We start from the raw sequence: 22,962 nt of genomic DNA on the forward strand, positions 1-22,962 counted from the left end.
ACATGCATCTTGACTCCTAGACTCCGTATTTAATGGAGTCTTTGGTGCAGAATCCACATCCTGTGAGGCTGTAGAAGCCTGAACTACCAGGCTACGAGTGTTAGGATGCCCGAGAAGACGAACTGGGTCTTCAGGCGCAGGCAGGTGCCTGCGAGTTATAGCACGGTCTACCGAGATCCTTGAATCAGGCTTGGTACATGTCCCTAACGATATATCAAACTGGACCTCACTGTATGGAAGAACAGGCTCTTCTCCTGACTGTCCATGGTAAAGGATGTCACTCAGAGGATTAGTGGACTTCTCCACAGTAGGCAGTGACAAGTCCAAAACTGCAGCCACTGCTTCTCAACACATCTGCAAAGGAGGCACTTGCCTCAGTAGCGAGACTAGGAAGGAAAAGTAGCTCTGAAGCTGGAGAGACTCCAGCCCACTAGACTCACCAAGAGCAGATATCCAACTCTCCTCCACCTAACATGGTATAATCTCAGAGATGGGCTGAAAAAGTCCAGGCCCGGTTGCATCACCTGTTAAAAGGCGACCCTCCGAACACTCACCCTGATAAGGAAGTGAAAATGCCACATTCACCCCAGTTTGCTGAACCGACTCCACACCCGAAGCAGAGAAGGCGACTCTTCGGCATCGATAGGAGGAGGAGGAGGAGGAGAAGAGATTACGATTGGCGCAGCTGACGTCAATGTTGGAGTCGGCTGATCGACAATGGACGCCGAAGGTGGAGTCTTTGCACTGACACTGTAACAGAGTCGTCTCACGCCGACCTAAAGACTCAAATGGTCCAACCACCACAGAGGACGAATCCACTGGCGTGGTTCCACTCACCTCCTTGGGGCCTGTGGGCACCCCCAGTGAAGGTGGAGGACCAAAGATGAGGGGTAGAGAGTTATAATACTCCCTCATCTGGGCCCTTGATGCCCCGGCTCCCAGAAAGATGGAGAGAGGTAAGGCAGAGTCACAAACGGCCTACTCAACCAGCGAACGTGAGGAGCCATGGAAGATAGTCTCCACCTGGTGAAGTCGGGGAGTGCCGTGACTTCAAATACCTGTGCTTACCCTTGGACGTTTCTGAAGTTCGACGTCCTGGAGAACTGCTCCGGCTCCTGGAACGACCTCACAAACTGACTTCCGCATAAGATGTAGAAGGCTGAGGCAGAAACATCTCTGAGGACTGCGACAGATGTGCCATCAGATAGCTGCATACGGCGTTCTTTGAGTGCCTTCGGATTCAGTCTCTGGAAGGAGTTTCAATCCTCGGAGTCGTGGTGTTCCCCCTAACACCACTTACATACGGTATGCAGGTCTGTAACTGCCATCTGTCCAGTACAGGACCCACAGGGCTTAAAGCCCGATGACATCGGGGAAAGGCACACTGCTCTCATTGACAAAAGCTGTTGAAATGGGCCAGAAAAAACGTCCAGAGGAACCGCTTCTCCGGATTCTTGTCGCAGCGCGGAGAAGAAGAAACTCACGTCTGTGTGCCGAAGGAAACTTAATCCGGTGATGCCACAACCGGAGTCGACATAATCACGGAGCCGTACGGCACTGTTCCCCAGCACACAGAGGTACTGCTGAAAATTTTCCAGATCCAGCCTGGGGAGAATTTGAAACTTAAGAAATCTGCAGCTAGATATCTCTATCAGATTATCACATTCTCAATCTTGGTCACCATTATGGGTGCTGGAGATGATAAATCCTTTTGTAATAAGAGGCGCTGATGAATCGTAGGGCCAAAATGTCTGACTAGAAGAGGTGCTTTCCAAATTACTCCACTCGATTTGGTTCCCTGTTAGGGAGAGTGGTGGGAAATCGTTGGGGTTGGTCCGGCTGGTGGAGGCCTGCACCATGATCAGCTTTGGAACTGCCATCAAGGGCAGAAGTGGGTCAGAGGGTCCAGCTAGTGCTAAGGGCGAACTCGCTTGTACTATTCCAGGTGGAAAACCTCTCTGCTCTGTGGGGTCCAGAGGAGTGCCAGAGTGAGTCGATAGAGATCTGGAACACCAGAGCATAGATGTGTGGAACGCTTCAATCTGGTGCAGTGCGGCTGAAAGCTCCGGAAACTCGAATTTTGCCAGAACCATCTGGGGAATTGACTCAAAAGTTGGCCAAATCCTAGAGCGGGAATGAGATGGTTGTTGCCACCCATGCACTACATCAGGGGAGTGGGAATGATGCAAAGGAGATGGAATCTACTTTGATTGCTTGTGTTTCTTGTACTTACCGGAAGACTTGAAGAGTGACGTTTACTGGCGGCTCCGTCGACTCCGGGAACGGGGGTGAGATTGGGATCAACCTTAGATTTAGAGAGGGACTTGGAGCGGTCCCGACACTGCTGCTTCCCAACATAAAGTCTCACCTCAGGCTTCCTGATGGCCTTCGGGGTCATCGACGTGCAGTCTCCGCATGTCTTAGAGTCGTGGCCCGACCATTGACACCACAGGCAATCCTGGTGGGTACCTATCACAGACATCTGCTTGCACAGTCCTTACAGGCTTTAAAAGCTGTCATGGAGTAGGTGACATCCCTTGCACACTGGCAACCTTTTGGAAGAAATGAGGCAATTTAAAACCCTCAACTGCCCGTCTTCATTTTTGGTTTTAAATGACAAATGAAAGGTAGATCTGCTCAGAAAGTGAGTGCCAGATTGAGTTTTACCACAGCTAATGCCAGGGGAAATGGCTTGACCATTACGTGAAACATTTCAGGCACTCAGTGTAGGTAATTCTTCAAGCTGTGCACTGCCAGTAAATATCCATGGCTCTCCGACTAACCCTTTCGCAGTCATATTGCTAAATTCTATGATGCACTCAATTGGCCCCTTTCTGTGTCATCGGATGAATGCCTCCCAAACCACCAGAATAGTTCCTACTAACATGAAACACACAATAGTGTACATTTCTCATTTATAAACACTTTGCACAGTATTGCTTGCACGAGCATACTCTATAACACTTGCTTTATTATCATTCAGCACTAATTTGTATATGTCTTCACATATATTTATAATGCTTTATGGATTTAAGTGAAGGTGCTGCAAGATTAATATGCAATTCCTTGTTGTATGTGACCTCATTTGATGCCTGCCCGTATCAAAATATTGGGCCATGCAATTAAGCTCGGTGCAGACATGTAGAAGGAAAAGAGGAATTCTTCGACTTGCTAGAAAACTCGAGCAACCAGCGGCTGTAAACTCTTCTCTTGAAGGCCACAGGCAGGCTTCTCGGGGCCAACCAGGCCTTATTGACTCACTAGGATGCCATAGCTACCAAGCAGAGATTAAGGGAATGCAGATAAGAGGCCACCTTAGAAACTGTTAAAGGCCCTTTTGGCTTAGCTAGAGGTAAGGAGGGAGGGTTGGAGGTTAGAAATAGGCCCCATCTTTTCATGCAAGGGAATTTGAAACTACCCTTGCAACGTTATAACTCTTAATATTCTGTTTAGAAATAGTTTTCATTGCCATTTTTTCGTTAATTTTTATAGTTACAACTATACCCATTTTATGCGCTGGAACAGGGCGTTAATTTTAATAAAATCATAAAACACATCCTTATTGTGCATTCTTGAGTCTATCTATTCCTGGTGAATAGAGATATGGAACCTACTAAAAACAGATTTTGTGAAGTCTTACAGGAGTGATTGTTACCCAAAATGCACCATCCTCTAGTAATTCCTATGTGGTTTGTAAGTTACAGTCCACCAGGTTTTCCGTCTTTAGTTGGTAAGCTGGCATTGAGCATACATGTTCGCCAGAGGGTTACAAAACCTAAATTCTGGGCCGTATTCTACTTGGAATTACAAAAAACATATCACTTTAAAAGCTCAGCCGCGGCTCATGCTGGTAAGAGCGGTGCGGCCGGGTGGGGGGGATTTCGCTAGACCACGACGAGGGGAAATTAATTATTTGTTTAATGTCCCCTTGTCATCGTCTGTCAAAATCCCCCCCCCCCCCCCCCCACCCGGCCCCATCGCCGCACCGCTCTTACCTGCACAGGCCGCGTCTGGAAAGGCTGATTAGACTTACTTTTATGGTTAACTTTGTTTTATTGATTTTCAGGCAAATGAAAAGGCACATTGCATACAACGGGCATTCCCATATTTCGTCAACTTGGTCTCCCCCCTTCCCCCAATCCGGCCCGGCCACATAATTACCATGAGGGCCCCACTGTGATCCTTTAGTGCGACCGGAGGCCAGAGCAGGCAGAGTAGGGTATGGGTCCGACCCAGACAAGCAGTATATAAGGCCTAGAAGAGTAAAAACCCCAAAAGATTCCCCTCCCGTTTCCTAACCCCCCACCCCTGAACCGGTGTGCTGAATCTATACCTTATTAGTCCACTGTGTGGAATGTCCATTCCATATAACATATTAGTTGGCCGCTACTACCGGTTGAGCTTCGGTGAGCTGAAGAAGGCAGAGGTATTTTGGACATGTTACTTCATTAAATTACAACGCTTACAAGGCCAATAGAGGACGCCAAGTGGTGTTAAATGAGTCTGCTGAGTTTGTTAGAGTGGCTTGGATTCGCTCCATCCCAATGATATACCATAATTTGTGTAGCCATCCTGTGTGCGTCGGTCGGGTCTGTGTACCCCATAGGGAGAGAATGTCTTGGACAGCTGCTCCCATTGCTAGGCCCACCTGTTTCCCCTTGATTGACTCAGTGGATATGAAAGAGAGTTAGGGAGCCCCAGCAATGTATAGGCAGGGAAGCGAGGTATTTCCGTCTCAAATTGTTTGTCGATGTCGTCTAGGACAGCAGTCCAGTATCCCGTCAGTTCCTTACAGTCCCAGAGCAGGTGAGTCAGTGTACCCTCCTCGTCACACCCCCGCCAGCAAGTCGGGCTACGGTCCGGGTTTCCTTTATTCAGTCTGGCAGGTGTCAAGTACCAGCAAGTGACCACCTTGTCCGCCGATTCTCTACTAGCCGTATTTCGGGCCGTATGGTTCGCCCTGAAGAAAATATTGCGCCAGTCTTTCTCCAATAGCTCTCTCCCCAGTTCCCGCTCCCAACGCTTTTGCCCGGCTGAGGGCACGGAGGAAGCTGGTGGCCGAAGCATATTGTATAGTTCAGAGATCATCTTTTTGTCTGAGTATTTGGTTATAAGCCATTTCTCATATGTCGTTAGTTTTCTGCTGACCAATGGGCGCATGTCGGGATGGAAGAGCCAATGATGGATTTGGAAGTATTGGAATCGGTTTGGCTTTATGATATCGTAGGCCTGTGTTACATCTGAGAGCGTGAGGAACCCCTCTAAGTCAAAGAGATGTCCTGCTGACTTCCAGTCCGAGGTCCGCCACTGCGAGAACGCCCGCTCTTCTAGCCCTGGTGGAAACTCTGGGTTAGACTTACTTTTAAAATGATTGTGAGAGGCAGGTATTAGAGGGTTAGCGAAAAACCCAGTGGAGTCAAGTCCTCTTCATCACCGTGTACCCAGCTGGGGTCATCGGCACTGCATTAACACCAGAGTCTGTAAGATGGAGTGCCAATTCAAGGGTCGTCTCTCTCTATCATCCTCTGTTTATCATCTTAAAACTACTAATTCAATCCTCTATTTCTGAGAAGTAAAATGTGATGGCACCAAGTTAATCTTCACTTTGAAGAGCAGATAATCCATCAGAATGGTTCAGTTCAGTACTAGCTGCAGGATGTGTGGATGTCTGAAAACTTTCTGAGCACAAACCCATCAAAGCTGAGATCCAGCTAGCTCAAATGAAGTCAATTCCCTACGAACCCAGGATTTTGCTTTCCTCTAAGGGTTTGTGTCAAATTAGTCTCCAATAATAAGGGACCTTGAAATGCTGGAATCAAAGATGTTCCTAAAATGATCCTTCCATTCCTATCCTTTCCATATTTGAACTAGATTTTAGAAACAGTGTTGTTTGGTCTACTTGATTATTTCATCCAAATAAAAACATACAAAATGCAGCAGTTACAGCGCCATTAGGCTTCAAAAAGGCTTGAACATAGTCCATCTTTTCTGTCCTCGTCAACTTACAGTGCAGCAACTGAATCACTTTGAACTTCAGTGGTCCACCAAGTCGTTGACAATCATGTCTTTCCCAAAATAAGCACATCCCTGGTTATTTTGTTGGGCTCTGTCTTTAAGCCTTTGCTTAAAATCTCCAATTTTCAACTAAAACTCTGAGCAGGTTGGTTAGAGAAAAGGAAACATTTCAGATTCCTCAAAGCACTAAACCTTTTTTTTCAGCAATAATGGACTGAATCTTTCATAGCGGCTTTATCATTTTTCATTGACTGATCAACTACTTTATTGTTACTGCCTCACCAGAGTCAAGCAAAATCTCTCTGGGTGAAAGTGTGTTTAGGGGAAAACATGATGGATGGATGGATGGATGGATGGATGGATGGATGGATGGATGGATGGATGGATGGATGGATGGATGGATGGATGGATGGATGGATGGATGGATGGATGGATATCTGGAAAATATATATTTAACCAACACAAGAGGAAATTTGTGTAGTGAGGCAAAATCACACTGAAGAGGTCTCATACCTATCAGAGGTGCTTTATTTTTCCTTATGCCTATGCTTCGATTAATCACCCTGCCCGTTACCCTTTTACATTACCACCTTACCCTTCTACACGCCTTGAACCAACGGATGTAACCTGTAATGGATGTACCTTCTGTAACTATTGTGTAATTTTGTAACCCATGTAACTCGCCTCATGTAAAGCGCTCTGATACCTACGGATCTAGCCAGCGCTATATAAAACTAAAGTAAATAAAATAAATAAATAAAGGTGTTTCCCTGTGTAAAAAATGCAATCGGAAAGAAGGTAACAGTCTCTCACGTCAGTTTCGCACTACTGAGGTGAACATGTGAAATTTGACCTTTTGTGCTGCAGTAATAAAAGTGTAATATGTGTTTATTAATACAATTGCCCAAACAACGTGTTATTGAGACACATTTATTTCAATTTGCGTGGCACATATAATGCATTACTACAGTGTCACTATAGCATAGAACAGGTAACAGACATGTGAAAACACTGCTTTCTTTCTACGACTGATTGTTGCAGTGAAGTGTCACAGGTACACAGTTCTGCCAATGGTTATGAGGACTATTCAGTGTGATCTCAACTTAATGCATGTACTTTGTTTAGAACTACTAACACAGCAGTATGGCATATATGTTTGCATAGAGTAACATATTATTAGCATTATTAAGGGAGTCAAGAGCCCTACCCTCACTCAACAATGGCAAAAGCATGTTGTTATGCTCTGTTCATTTGTATTTGTATTTGTAGTTGAATTTGTAGGGCGCACAGCTACCCACAAGGGGTGTCCCGGCGCCGATAGAGTTAGTGATTACCCGTGGCAGTTGTTAATGAGAGAAAAGCCAGGTTTTAAGGTCTTTACGGAATTTAAGTAGAGATGGTTCAAGTTTCAGCGAAGCCGGGAGAGAGTTCCACAGTCTAGGGGCAACACAAGAAAAAGAGCGGACGCCCATTCTCGTCAGTTTGAAGCGGGGAATCGAAAAGTTGCCCTGAGCTGATGATCTGACGGGACGGGATGGAAGGTATGGTTGAACCAGGGCCTTAATATAACCTGGAGCCGACCCTAGCTTGATTTTATGTAAAAAACAAAGGGCCTTGAATTTGACACGGTTTGTGATACAGAGCCAATGAAGGTCTCTAAGAAAGGGAGAGATTGAAGATCTCCACGGGACCTTACAGAGGAGGCGCGCGGCTGAGTTCTGTACAAGCTGAAGTCTCCTCTGAAGCTCCTGTGTAGCACCTAGGTAGAGCACGTTGCCGTAGTCCAGGCGGGAGGTGACTAAAGCCTGGATCACCTGGCGTCTTGTCCATACCGGGAGCATCCACAAAATTTTGCGGAGCCACCCCAGGATGGAAAAACAGGTGGCTGCTACCTTAGCCACTTGATGTCGCATGGAGAACGATTCATTCATGGCAAAGCCAAGATTGCGAACCTGGGTCACTGGAAGGGGTAGTGGGCCCATTTCTGCCGGCCAATGTGCAGGGCCCCAGAGGTGCTTCTGCCTGCCCAGAATAAGCACCTCTGTCTTATCACCGTTCAGTTTCAGGAGGTTCGCCTGCATCCACTCTGCCACTCGGCTAAGTCCAAGTTTAAGAGCGGATGGGGTATTAGCTGCGGCGGATGATAGGGAGAAGAGGATCTGAGTGTCATCGATGTATGAGTAGAAGGAGAGACCAAGGTCTTCCATGATGGTAGCTAGGGGTCTCACATAGATATTAAAGAGCATGGGGCTTAGTGAGGACCCCTGCGGAACACCATGCGCCAATGAGCGAACAGAAGAAGAAGAACCGAAGAGACAACCTGAAAGGTACGATGATCTAGGAAAGAGGCCAGCCAAGCAAGAGCAGGGCCAGTCACTCCAGCCGTTCTCAAGGCTGTCAGAAGAATAGAGTGTGAGACCGTATCGAATGCGGCGCTAAGATCTAAAAGAATAAGCGCCGCTGTCTCGCCATGGTCGAGACGAGAGCGTAGGTTCTCAGTGACCCCCAAAAGGGTTGTTTCGGTAGAAAAATGGGAACGGAAACCCGATTGGGATGGATGTAGAAAACCTATGGTCTCAACATGAGATGTAAGATGTGAATTGATATGTCTCTCCAGGATTTTTGAAAACATAGGCAATAGAGAGATGGGCCGAAAGTTGGCAAGCGTCTTGGGGTCTGCTCCAGGTTTTTTCAAGAGTGGCACTACCAGAGCTCTTTTCCATTCATCCGGGACTATAGATTCTCGTAATGAGGAATTGAGGAGCTCTTGGATGATTAATAGAGCCTCGGGGGAAAGTTGTCGAAGAATGTTCATAGGAATTGGGTCTAGAGGGGAGCCTGAGTTGACCTTAGTTAAACAGGCAAGTAGCGAGTTGGAATCTAACAGGGGCCATTCCGAAATCAGTGTCTCCTGGGGTAGCGGACTCAGTAGGGCCCAAGTAGAGGAGTCAGGTGGGGGTGAAGGGGAAGATTGGATCAGGGCAGTATGAATAGTTTCGACTTTGGAAATGAAAAAGTCAGCAATATCATTACATTCCACTACCCCTAATACAGGTGGAGTGGGGCCAGTCTTGGAGCCGGCTAACTTCTTAACCATGGAGAAGAGGGCTTTCGGCCGATTGATGGCCTTTTCGATAGATTGTGAGACAAACAGTGCTTTTGCCTTTCGGCAGGCTTGATGGTAATGCCTGAGTGCTGCACGATAGATTAGTTTATCATTCGGGGCATAGGATTTACGCCAAGACCTCTCCAAGTGTTTACATTTAGATTTGGATGCTTTCAGGTCGTCCGTGAACCAAGGGGCGGGGACGAGATGCGGAGTTGGTGGCCTGTGACGCTCTGGCAGATGATGATTGATGTTAGAAGTTAGCCAGTGAGATACTTATTGAGCTAAAGCGATGCACCCAAGATTGATGTCGGGGCAACTGGCCATAAGGGAGGTGTTAAAGGCCGAGATATTCAGCTTAGACCAGGCTCTGTGGCTGTTCCTAGTGCCAGGAAGAGACATACACTTTGTGAGATCAGCAGGCAGAGTGAAATAAATAGCATAGTGATCAGACCAGTCAAAGGGAAGGGCAGGGGTAGTACAATCAAGCAAAATGTTGGAGATGACAGGGTCGAGTAAGTGGCCTGCCTGATGGGTAGGGCCTTGGTTGCGAAGTAATAAATTAATAGCCTCGCAATCTGATAGAAATGTTCTACTTAGACCGTTCTGCGGGTCCTCTAAATGGAGTTTTAGGTCTCCCAGGATGGTGAAATTTGCTGCCTTCATAGCATGGGGGGCTACGGAGTCAGTTAACGAGGTTAGCCACTGTGTAGGTTTGTCAGGGGGGGCGGTAGATTAGTCGGCCTGATAGCGTCAGTCGAGGGGAAACTGCTATCTTGAAAAGTGCGGCTTCACAGTTTGGGAGGGGAACAGCATCCAGAGAGCAGGAGTGGATGTCTTTAAAAATGATCGCAATCCCCCCACCTTTCCCGGTGGCTCTGTCTTGCCTGACTATTACATAACCAGGTGGTAAGGCGCAAGCTACGTCAGGGCCGGAGCTAGCGTGGAGCCAGGTTTCCGTTAGGAACAGGGCATCTGGCTGGGTGGAAGACAATAGATCGGAGATGTGGTCTCTATTTTTAGGCAAAGATCGACAGTTGATACTCCAGAACTTGTAGGGAGGAATTAATGGCACTAGAGGTGCTGTGTAACCAGAAAAGCAAAGTTACAGAGCGAGCCACCGGCACGCCCGCTGCGCTCGCCCGCTGCGCGGTCGAGAAGTGGCGTCTGTTATGTAGGAGTAGGAGAGGGAGGGACTCATCCCAGCACAGGTGCGTTGAGCCACTCAACCCCCAGCGGCGGCAAGCCCTGCCTCCAACGCGTCAGATTCGAGTTGTCTCCGCGAGGAGCGGGCAAGGGATGCGGCGGTGCAGGGTGAGTGTAAAGCTTATGATTTAAAAACACAGAATGTTAGCCGAGTAAAACACAAAAAAATAAACATACAGATTAAAAGCTTCTAACAATCTGACCTCCGGCTTCCGCCTCAGAGGAGTCACTGAATCTAATCTGTTCATCTGTGTGTATTCACTTGAGAAGGTCTTCATAGGGTCAATTGAAAGTCTTTGATAATGATCCTTAATTTGTCTTTTACTTGCTTACCTCATATATGTTGTCTTGTCAATTAACACTGTGTTTCCTTCCTTGTTAGAAGCTTTGATACTTAAGGATTTCTCTTGCCTTAATGAATTCAATTCCGGACATTCCATCGACGTGAAATGACTTAGTTTATTATTTCTAGGTTTACTTGTTAACATGTTAATGTCTTCCATCATAGCCCCATGGAGCCCATTCTGCACGGCTGCACTTTACTCTTGCTGGGGAACCAGGCACGCCGCACTTTCCTCTCGTTGGGGGCCACCACGCACGCCGCACTTTCGGGTGGAGACTACAGCCCCCAGAAGGCTAAGCTCCAGGAGGCGCCACCGCGATCTTCTCATGCCCGGAGGCACATAAGAACAGCACACGGCTCCTGCAGCGCGGGAGCCCGTTCTGCACTCCAGCACTTTACTCTTGCTGGGGGAACCAGGCCCGCCGCACTTTCCTCTCATTGGGGGCCACCACGCACGCGGCATTTCCTAGAGGGGACTACAGCCCCCAGAAGGCACCACCGCGATCTTCTCGCACCTGGAGGTGCATAAGAACAGCCCAGGGCTCCCGCGGTGCGGGAGCCCGTTCTGCATGCCTGCACTTTACTCTTGCTGGGATAACCAGGCATGCCGCACTTTACTCTCGTTGGGGGCCTCCACGCACGCTGCACTTTCTGGATGGGACTACAGCCCCCAGAAGGCTTGGCGCCACCACGATCTTCTCATGCCGCATGGTGCAAAAAACAGCCCAGGGCGAAGCCCAGGCCAAGGGGGGGCTCGTCTGAGCCCGTCAGAGACCGAAGGAGGCTGGCTGGGCCACACTATTGACATTGCTTGATTTCGGGACTACCGCTACTGTTCTTACCTTAAGGTACCGTGGACTTAATACAGCTCAATTCGAGTTTGCATAGCAGGTGGTCAAAAATGAGTAGACCTAAATCTGTAACAGGTCAGGGAGTTGTAGGGACACTGGATGATAGAACTCACTGAGCTCAGACTATCCCTAGAGCCCCAAAGTTCCCAAAATCGATCAGTATCTACTGCCACTGTGCTACAAACTAACACCGAAGATATTTCTCCTAATTTAAACATGCCGCACTCCATGGCCTCGGATCTTGAAATTACTAATGCTTCCGAGAGTATTGATAAGCCATCTAGGCCAAATGTAACCACCAGGGGCCAAAAAGCAAAGATAAGTCTTGGGAACAGTCTTGCACCACCATCTAAGAAAAGGAGGGGCAGGGTACACACAAACAAAGCCAGGTTCTATCAAAGTCACTAGGACGCAAAATTATTCCAGCTGACAATGAGTCTAACCAGGGGCTGATTTCGGAATTAAAGGAGGGAACATTAACAGGAATATTTCCAACTCAGGAGAAATAAGTTTTACTGGAAAAGCTAGAGTCAAGGTTATCAGCCCTCCTAGACCCCCATAATGCAAAAGTTAATTCAAATTGAAGCCAGGTTAATCAATCTTGAAAAGCCTGTGACCAGTACCTCCTTAATTTCCTCTGACACGTGTCGATGTAGGGCTGAGGTTACATCCATCAGTAATCAAGCTGAGAGCAATTAAACGAACAGGAGGATGTTTCTTTCAAAACCCCACTTAAGACCTCGTCATACTACAGCTGAAACCAGTAATTTGACTAAGGATGACTTGCCATCCACTTCATCAAATATCATCAAAATCCCACTTGTGTCAGGTGGTGCGAGTACTGGGCACGCCCTGACCTCACATGCGTCAAACGGGCCCTCCTCGTTAGGGATAACCATACTCAACCCGGGAGACCCCAGCCTAGAAGTGCTCTGAGGGGTCAGTCTCTTGATCATAGGGTTTCTCCCAGCCCAAACTGTAATTTGTATTTACCTTCAGTAGTAACCCTGTACACTGAAGTGCTGGCAAATGTTCCTACCGTGCAGCCTAGTAATAAAGAGCACTGGTCAACTTTGAGGAACAAATCCCTACATTTCCTAAGTGCAAGGACTGGGATAACTAATATGTTGTTATTTTCAGAATTCGAGATGGCCTGTCGGATCGGCTGGGTTGGAAATTCTAAAAAGTCACTACCTGGGGATTGTGTTGTGCTGTCATTCAGGTCAACAGATTTGGTACAGTCAATATTAGAAAGGGCTGGTAATTGGCCTGTAAGGCCAAATACGATAACTATTTTACCCCTGGGGTTTTTCTACCAACCATATAGTCATTCATGGTATGCTGCAGAGGAAGAGAGATTTATCCGGGCTAACCAGTTAACTTACGCAGTCCCAATCACTAATCATTTTGACATTCTGAACACTTTAGAAGATATTGATGGACTGTCCTCTCAGAGCTACTGTTTAAGATCTGCTGATGGGCGACAGGGGTACTCTGAAGATAAGGTGTTAAGGCAGAACATTAAAGTTCATCCTATTATAGTGAAAATTCGATGTCATTTTTATCCTCTACCAAGGAGGAAGCCCAAGTAACCGGCTTTACTCCCCGTGACCAGGCTAGTCCCCTCAAATCATCTGATCCCCAGACTTTGGTCCATGTACAGACTTGTAAGGGTGATCATAATTCCCATAATCTGATGGTAGCCAGACTCCCATGTACTTCTGTGAGTTCTAGCTGTAGCCTTATCTACTGGAATATATCAGGCCTACACTCTAAGATTAACAATCCACAATGGTCTGACTCTATACTAAAGCATGATATTCTGTGTTTACAGGAAACGTGGTCGAAGGAACCAATGCATATTAATGGTTTTAAAACGTATAATACCCAAGCAGAGGGAGGTTTATATGGTAGAACAAAGGGCGGGCTCTGCACTTATATATCCAACAAGTTAAAAATAAATAAGGCCGAGATTTACCATGAAGCAATGTATTATCAACTAATTACATTGCATCTCAGCACTGCCCGTTGTATTGTACTGGCTAATTTATATAACAACATTCCATCAGACAGACTTTTCAATGTGGTTAAGAAACTGGGTAATGATTTAAAATTACTGTGTAATGATAATGCTAAAGACAATATGCTAAAACTGGTCTGTGATTTCAACTGTACTTTGTGCTCCTATGAGGATGGTAAAATATGTGGTTTTAATGTTGAAGAAGGGGCAACTAACACTAATTTCTGCCACTCCGGTGCAGGAGAGCTGTTCAATGAATTGGTGTTTACTTTGGACCTAGGGTTTGCAAATGAACTATGTGCTAGACTTGCTCCTATGCCCCAGACTTTTAATGGCAGAGGCCTATGTTCAACAATAGACTATATACTATTGTCAAACACCCACACACCCAGGTTGCACTCTTTTACAGCTGATGATAATTCCTTGAGTGACCACTTTCCCCTCTGTATTTCGGTCGTTCTTCCCACTAGTAAACCGGCAAGGGCTGAACAGGTCAACCAGGCATTAGCTAATGTAAAAATTGATAAAGTTAACGGATACACCCTACGTTGGGCCATGGTGGACCCTGATGTGGTTACTAAACAATTGATAACCAAATGCAGAATGGCCTTAGACACTTGTATGAGTGAGTCAGCTACTCCTTTTAGTGTTTTATCTTCCTTCCAAGTAATAGCAGGTGCGGTGAGGGAACTGAAACATACACAAAATAGAAAAAAGGTTGGTCCCCAACAGTGGTTCGACAAGAAGTGCACACAAGCCCATACTATCTTGAAGCGAGAATTGCACATTTTCAGAGAAATATTACTAACATTAAGCAGGCTAGAAGGGTCTATAAATTGGCCCTCATAGAAAGAAAGAATGCCTTGAGGAAAGAGGCGTGGGAATCCCTTAACACAGCCTCACAGATGAAAGACAGTGCTGCTTTCTGGAAAGCGGTAAAAACACAATTTCTGTCACCGGGAGTTGGTCCCTCAATAGAAATTGCCATACCCGAGGAACAATGGATTGAACATTTTTCCACGATGTACAACGGACAGGAAATTGCTAATAATCAACATAGTAATACACAAGAAGACACTCCTGATTCCCTGGACCTTTATTTCTCCATAGAGAAAGTAAACAAAGCACTCCTAGCAAGCTTAGGTGGCAAGGCTCCTGGGCCAGATGGGGCACAGTGGACTTGTTTAAGTTCAATATTAATCTCCGGGGCCCAATTATCACACAAGTAATAAATTCAAGCTGTCAGGCCTCATTTTCATTAACCTGGGTGGAATCCATTATTGTTCCTATCTTCAAAAAATGGGACCGTCAGGCTATAGGCCAATCTCGTTATTGGATTCTTTGGTCGAAGTTGTTGGGCGAATCATTTTGGAACGCCTACAGGATTGGGCAGCAGAAAACCAGATTTTATCTGATATCCAATACGGATTTCGTGAAGGATTAGGGACAATAGAGCAGAGTTTAAATGTAGCCATCTTTGTGGGGAAGTACACTAGAGCGAAGAAGAGCAGACTGTTTTTAGCCTTTGTTGACCTCACCACGGCCTTCGACTCTGTGAGGCATGGTAAACTTTGGGAGATTCTTGAAATTTTGGGGGTTGACCCTAATATCTTTTTTCTTATGCGCTTCTATAGTGGAGCGAAGTCACAAGTGCTGGTTGGAGAGCGTACTGCCCCTTTCCCCATTAGGAGAGGGGTTAGGAAAGGCTGTGTCCTATCCCTCTTCCTTTTTAACCCTTATATTAATGGCTTAGGGCAGGCGCTCTGAAGTACTGGGTTTTTCAGAACCAACCCAGCGGTGCCAGGGGACACACCCGAAGACTTTGAGTTCTTCCTGTTTCAGACCACAGAAACACAGAGTCTTCTAGGTGAAGTCAAAGATCGTATTTATTGGCTGCAGACCAATCACAGGTATCCGAGAAGTACAACACGATGTATGTTCTCAGGAGACTGCTCCAAACCAAAAACCAGTCTTTTCTTATATACAGAATATTACGCTCTGGGCAACACCGCCCCAATTTCACAAGTGGTCGTTCACATATTTTCGCTTCAAAGAAAGAGCACAGTCATGATGATAATCCCACATTTCAGCTCGGTCAGCACATAATTATTTACCCAGCGAGGCTCAGAACCCTCATCAGATATCAGCAGACCCCAATAAAACGGACACCTCCTACTCGTAAAACAAGCCATAAAGTAGGAGACAGAGTCAGGTGTGAAAGAGATTAGTCAGGGTTCGTGTGGGAAGAACGACTTTATGGTGTGTCAAGCCCTGGTGCTAATCTCATTTGGCCGCAGTAAAAGGAACCGGCCGAACAAGACTGACCTCGGGCCGTGGAGTCGGGTTTGCACGGGTCAACAAGAAGGCACAGAAGGTGTGCGTTTCCTTTAGGCCTAAGTATGGCCTTAAACAACTGCCTATGTGAGGGCAACCACAGATCACAGTTACCGTTCTAAAATGGAACCTGAGGGTTCGATATGTAGTATCGTATACACGGTGATTTCATCGGTGAAACAGGACGAAAACACTCATACATACCGCATTAGTCATTTGCGGTTCGCTGATACCAAAATCGGCAGGGTAGGGCCATGCTACCAACATGGTTCCGAATTTTACAGTACCACAGACCCTCCTTTTGCCCTTACATAGGCAATAACTATACTTATACTAATCTGAGTCCAGGTCCATATTCATAAAGTCATGAAGATGTTGCTGTAGCATCATCCTATTGCTTAGTTCGTCCCTTGATACAGGGTTCCTTACACATGATGTAACACAGAGGCTACACATTACAGGAGCACACTGTATACATAGACAGAACAGGAAAAGAATGGCTAAGATCGTCCCAGTGACTATTAGAATCTTCCATCCCCAAGCTGATATCAGTTCCCAGAACCACCCCATCATCGACCAATCTCCTTTATCCACATGAATGGACTCGGAAATCTTATGTAGTTTGGAAATGGCCTGATAGACTGTCGGGGCGGTATCTGGTATGAAAATACAGCAGCTTGATTGGATAACCTTACATACCCCACCGTGGTCTGCAAGTATGACATCTAGAACCATACGGTTCTGCAACGTCATGAGGCGATCCGCTTGGAGCTCAGCTGTCAAGTTACCAAGGGCACCAGCCGTTACATTAACAGTGGTTTCAACTACACGAGTCAGTTGTCTCAGGTTCCTACTATTGACCATTGGTCCCCAAAACGGCAGGAAACCCAGGAAAAAGTCTCCCGCTTCCTGACCGGCAGTATCCTCCTTATTAACAACGCCTCTCACAACTCTGGTCTTGTGATAATCAGAGGCGGCAGTAAATGTCGGCGGTAGCAAATTCGCAACATAACACGCGCCCGAGAAATCAGGGGGAAACCATGTATATGCTCGATCACTACAAAGTATGTACCCTTGGCAGCCAAAAACGCAGGGGAAAACTGTGATGGGAAAATGTACGTTTCAGCACAGTCACTCTTCCCTAATTGAGCTCTTGGATTCTGACCATTACCTTGTAAACAGAACCGGCCTATGTGGGGTACGACCCAAATCGGAGATGAACTTTTACGCTGTTTCTCGCCCAGACTAATGCTATACCCCGTCGCGTTCCAACCCACATAAGCTCGCAACTCATCCTTGGGAATAGATGAATATGCATCGATATCTTTACTCATATCAGCAACTCCTCTCATCAAGGCTTTATTGTTCGTGCTAGGTCTAATGGAACGTGGTGGTCGCGGGGAGTAGGTTTCAAGCGCAAAAAGAAACATAGTCTGGAATGCCCATGATGACCCATTATAGCTAAACGGCTGCACTAGATATGGGATACCCTTACTAATGGTATGCGGCATCAAACCACACACCCAGCAATTTGTCGTATTCATAACTAGTTGGTGCTGGTGCAGAAGTTGAATAAACGAATTGTTGACGAACTCAGAACGTCTAGCTTGTTCGTGTTCAGGCAGAGGGTGGAAACAGTGTGAGGAAACAGTAGGAGGAGGTATGGGCTGTATAGTGGGTGCAAACGGCACTTGAAAGGACAATAATACATAACCTACAGAAAACATCATCATGCTAAATAGGACAAACAGACATAATATTACAAAACGTTTGCTATTCATTACTTTACATATTCTGCTCTTAAAATGTATTTCCTCAGCGGGTCTCTTCATCTCGAAAAACTCCATCCTCTAATCGTGCTGTTCGCGGCGGATGAGTGTCTTCTGCTAAGGAGTACACCTGTCAGTCCAGGGAACGCCCTAGACCAACCAGACCGTTGACCTAACGTCTCTGGCTTGTACCCCAAAGTCTTGGCACCGCGACCCTGCAGCTGAACCCGGATGGCGGTTCGAAAAAGCAAAAATAAGAAAGTTTCTCAGATGGAAGAGAGAGCTGCACTTCTTTAAAAAAAAAAGTATAAAAGAAAAAGAATTTTTATTTGTCCATAGTTCTCGGCCTCAAATTGTAGCAACTTCTTGCAGGTACTGTTTGGTCTTGAAACAAGAGTTCAGGCTCTGTAGTGTCCAATCGAATTGACAGTGGCACAGTTTCTTGCAAGATGTCATCGCTTTCCTTCTCAGAAAGCGTTCCTTTTACTCGTGCATCGCTAAACGGCAGAAAAAGAGGCACAGTCTCAGTCTCTGAGTCAGCGATCCCTTTCTGGACCCACTGGTCGTAAGGCAAAGGCAAAGGGACCCTCTTGCAATGAACGCCGTGTATCCAGTTCTTTTTCCCTTTCACTCGGACAGCTGATATCGTCGAGAGAAGGACGAGATGGGGGCCGGTCCAACGGGGCTCATCATTCTTTGTCCTCTTGAAGTTTTTGACCAGCACCCATGATCCAGGATTGATAGGATGTCCTGGAGTTTCAGAGACCTGAGGCAGAGTATCATGCACCTGTTGGTGTAAAACACGCAATTTAGCCGTCAATTCATACAAATAATCAAGCAGGACTGGATGTTCGACCTCACTGAATTTTGTAGGCCTTGGCACTCCCCATATATTGGCCGGGCGGCCAAACACGATTTCGTAGGGACTAAGTCCCACTCGTGAATGCACAGTTATTCTTGTTGATAGGAGTGCTAAGGGCAGAGCGTCCGGCCATTTAAGACCAGAACTCGCTTGGATCTTGGCTAATTTGAGCTTCAATGTGCCATTGTAACACTCTACTAGTCCAGCTGATTGGGGGTGATTTGCAGCGTGGAATTTCTGCTTTATACCTAGTCCCTCACATACATTCTTCATCACTTGTCCCACAAATTCACTCCCATTATCACTCCATACCATTCTTGGCATTCCAAACCTTGGGAAAAATTCCTTGACAAGGGCCTTAGCTGTGGATAAGGCAGTATTGTCTTTTAGGGGATATGCTTCTATCTACCTTGAAAAAGCGCAGACAACAACAAGTACATATTTCAAATTGCTGCACCTTTCCATGTGGATGAAATCTAGCTGCAAAACCTCAAACGGACACGTTGGAGGTGCAAAATGACCAGCTGGAGTTGGGGTTCCCCTACCAGGATTGTATTTCAAACATACCATGCAAGTTTTGACCACATTCTCTCCACACTTGGGAATTCCAGCATTCTGCCATACTGGAGCTAACAACTTACAAATCCCTTTCATACTGATATGCGCCATTCCATGTGCCATCGTGACCACTGGGAGCACATATGCATCGGGTAACAACCATCGCCGGTGTTCTGACAAATCGATCCAACAACGATTTTCATCCAATTTACCCTTACTTTCTTTCCACATGCTCAATTCTTTCTCTGTGGCTTCAGCTTGAAGGGACTTCACACTCTCTATCGTGTCTTCACACATTCCAATATCGTGAACCCATCTTGCAGGGCCTGCAACATACATTCGATTCGTCACATCTTTTGCTGTTTCTTTCGCGATTTCATCAGCAAATGCATTACCACGACCAACATCATCAATAACCTTCTTGTGTGCACTGCATTTGACAATCGCAACCTGTAATGGCAAGGTCAACGACTCAAGGAGATCATTCACCAACTGACCATTCTGAATCTTAGTTCCATGCGAAGTCAGGAACCCACGTTCTTTCCACAAGCGCCCAAAGCTATGGGCCACGCTAAAGGCATACTGACTGTCAGTATATATGTTCACTTTCATTCCTTTCGACAACACGCATGCTCTTGTAAGTGCAATTAATTCTGCTGCTTGAGCCGAATTATGTGGTATACGTGCAGTTTCAACAATCGTGTGCAAAGTCGTGACAGCATATGCAGCAGTCGTATCACCATTCGGAAGCTTGAAGCATGAGCCATCCACCCATAAGGTACCATCACACTCAACCAGGGGAGTATCTTTAAGATCCACTCTCCCTTTTGTTTCTTCTTCTGTCCTGAACAGACAATCATGCTGTTCAATCTCATCTGTGTCTGCTGAAATCGGTAATAATGTAGCTGGATTCAACGTATTGCACCTCTTTATGTGCACATGACTCGCTAGTAGTGTCAACTCATAACCTGACAATCGAGCACTAGTTAAGTTCTTGGTCTTTGTCCTGTTTAATAACGTGTCCACTGCATGTGGAACCATCACGATCAACGTGTTATTCATTACTAACCCAGCAGACTGTCGAATAGACACAGTTGCTGCCGCTGTGGCTCTCAAGCAACTTGGCAATGCCTTAGCTACTGGATCCAAAGTCGACGAAAAATACGCGCATGGACGCTGTCTGTCTCCAAAAGACTGTGTCAGCACTGACAACGCACAACCTTCTTTCTCGTGAACATACAATGTAAAAGGTTTACTGTAGTCGGGGGTACCCAACACAGGAGCCGAGCATAATGCCTTACGTAATTCCGAAAAACTTTTCTGACACTCTTCAGACCATGGGACGGGATTCGGTGTATCTTTACAGGTCAAAGCTACCAAAGGTTTTGCCAGCAAAGAAAAATTCGGGATCCACTGCCTACAGTATGAAGTAATACCCAAGAAAGCACGCACTTCTCTCTGTGTTCTTGGCACGCCCAATTGTGCAATGGCCTGAATTCTTTCTGGGGTCAGTTTCCTTCCCTCCTTCGACAAGAGATGACCTAAGTAGGTCACTTCTTGTCGACAATATTGCAGTTTTGAGAGAGACACTTTGTGATGAAAGGTAGACAAATGACACAACAATGACAATGTAGCTTCTTTACAAAACTCCTCAGTATCCGCGGCGATTAGTAAATCGTCAACATACTGAATAAGGGTAGCACCACTAGGTAGAACAATTGTATCAAGCTGCGTTTTTAAAGCCTGACTGTATATTGATGGACTTTCACAGTAGCCCTGTGGAGCGCGTTTAAAGCGGAAGCTGCGACCTCCTAAACTAAAACCAAAAATATCCCTGCTTTCCTCTGCAATCGGAATGCTAAAGAAAGCATTCTTTAAATCAATCACTGAGAACCAAGCAGCGGAAACTGGGATCATAGTTAACAAGGCAGTTATATCAGGGACAACTGGAAACTGTGGCACAACTATCTTATTGACCTCTCTAAGATCGATCACAAATCTGTAAACAGGTGGCTGAGAAGGGTCAGTACGTTTTAAAACAGGCAGAACCGGACTATTGCAAACGTTGCCTCTTGTCTCTTCAATTACATCCTTTTCAATCAAGTCATAAATGATCGCTAACAACGCTTTCTCACCTTCATTAGAGATCTTGTACTGGGGAATGCGTGGCAATTTAACATTGGCTTTCAAAGTGACCACATATGGCGGTATTTCCAAGAGACCCGCATCGTTGAACCAGTAGCCCAAAGGACATCCGGAAGAGACGACAATTCGGCTGGCAGTTTATTCTTCGACAAATACATTGGAGAAATCACTTCCCTACCCAGTGTAAGTTGTACTCCCGAGGGGGAACAATATAATGTCGCATGTAATCTCTTTAACAAATCCAATCCTAACAGGTTTTCACCACATCCTGTCGTTAGGATAAGGGGTGCTTTCAGCTCATGAGGTCCAACAGAAAGGGGCATAGGACTAGAGATAGGGTTCCTAACCGGGGCGCCAGAAAAACCTACTGAAACATTCATTTCGCCAGACAAAGGCGCGCCAGGGAGTTTTGAGTGCATAATAGAACTCTTTGCAGCACCAGTATCCAATAGAAAAGGTTCTGATACACCCGCTGTAGTCACCTTGACATACGGTCCACTCTGGTCCACTGGCACTGAAACAACTCCCTCTCTCGGTCTATGGCTGTCCTAGTAATCATTACCTTCCGCACTTTCATCTTCTGCATAATAGTCGTTATTATAGTACTGAGCTGTCCTACCAGTTACATTGGCTTGCTGATCAAAACTATTCATCGTATTTTGAGGCGGAAGAGGACGCGCGTTCTGGGGAACGTTCCCACGCCCTCTACATCTAGGAGCTTGCTGACCACCTCTACCTCTCACGCCATAAGCATTATTCGTGCGCTGCAACAATATAGGGCAGCTATACTTAAAATGACCTTCTTGTTTGCAATACGAACACTGATTGGGACCCACAGGAACACGCTGTTGGGAATACCCGAACCTTTGCGAGTTACTCTGAAACTGTTGGGGTTGTTGATAGTTACTCTGACCTTGCTTATAGTTACTCTGATCTCCACGTGGCGGGTAAGCCTGCTGTAAAAGAACCTTCGTCTTTAATTCTTTTGTTTTCTTGTCTGCTATATCCTTCTCATCTTTATCCCTATTTTCGTAATACTGTGCAGTAGCCAGTATTTGCGCTGATGAGGAAACAGCCCAAGAACTCTCTGAATCTTTCAATTTCTTACACAACTCGGGAAGCAAATTATGCACAAATTTATCAACAAATAGCCATTGACCACCTTCCATACTCATGTTTTGACCACTGTGGTCGATAAATGTTTCTTCAAACCTGGTGAAGAAATCAGACGGAGTCAAAAGCCTTCTCCATGTCAAGGAATACCGCTACCGCTTGCGTCTATGGACGGGTATGTTGCAGGGCGCCAAGCATTGTGCGTAAATTATAGGTCAAGTTTCTGCCCGGTACAAACCCCGCTTGTTCCGGCGCAATCAGCATCGGAATTAAAGAGACCAATCGGTTAGCCAGGATCTTTGCAAATATTTTCGTATCCACATTGAGCAGAGCGGGCGGTAGGAGGCGCATTCCTCCGGGGGCTTACCTGGTTTTAGGATGGTAACAATAATTGCTTCCCTCATTGAGGGCGGCATTGTTTCCGTGTGGCATGGTTCAAGTGTGGCACCAGTAGATCCTGGAACGCCTTACAAAAAGTCATTGTGAGGCCGTCCTCTCCGGGCGCGCTACTCGCTTTCATGTTTGAAAGGGCTAAGAGGATTTCCTCTCTCTCAATGGGTCTCATAAGAAACTCACGATGCGCGTTTGTGAGCCATGGTAGTTTTATATGTGTTAGGTAATCTAAAATGTCCTCCTCTGT

The sequence above is a fragment of the Triturus cristatus genome, chromosome 5_2 (genome assembly GCF_964204655.1).
Source record: "Triturus cristatus chromosome 5_2, aTriCri1.1, whole genome shotgun sequence".
Lineage (NCBI taxonomy): Eukaryota > Metazoa > Chordata > Amphibia > Caudata > Salamandridae > Triturus > Triturus cristatus.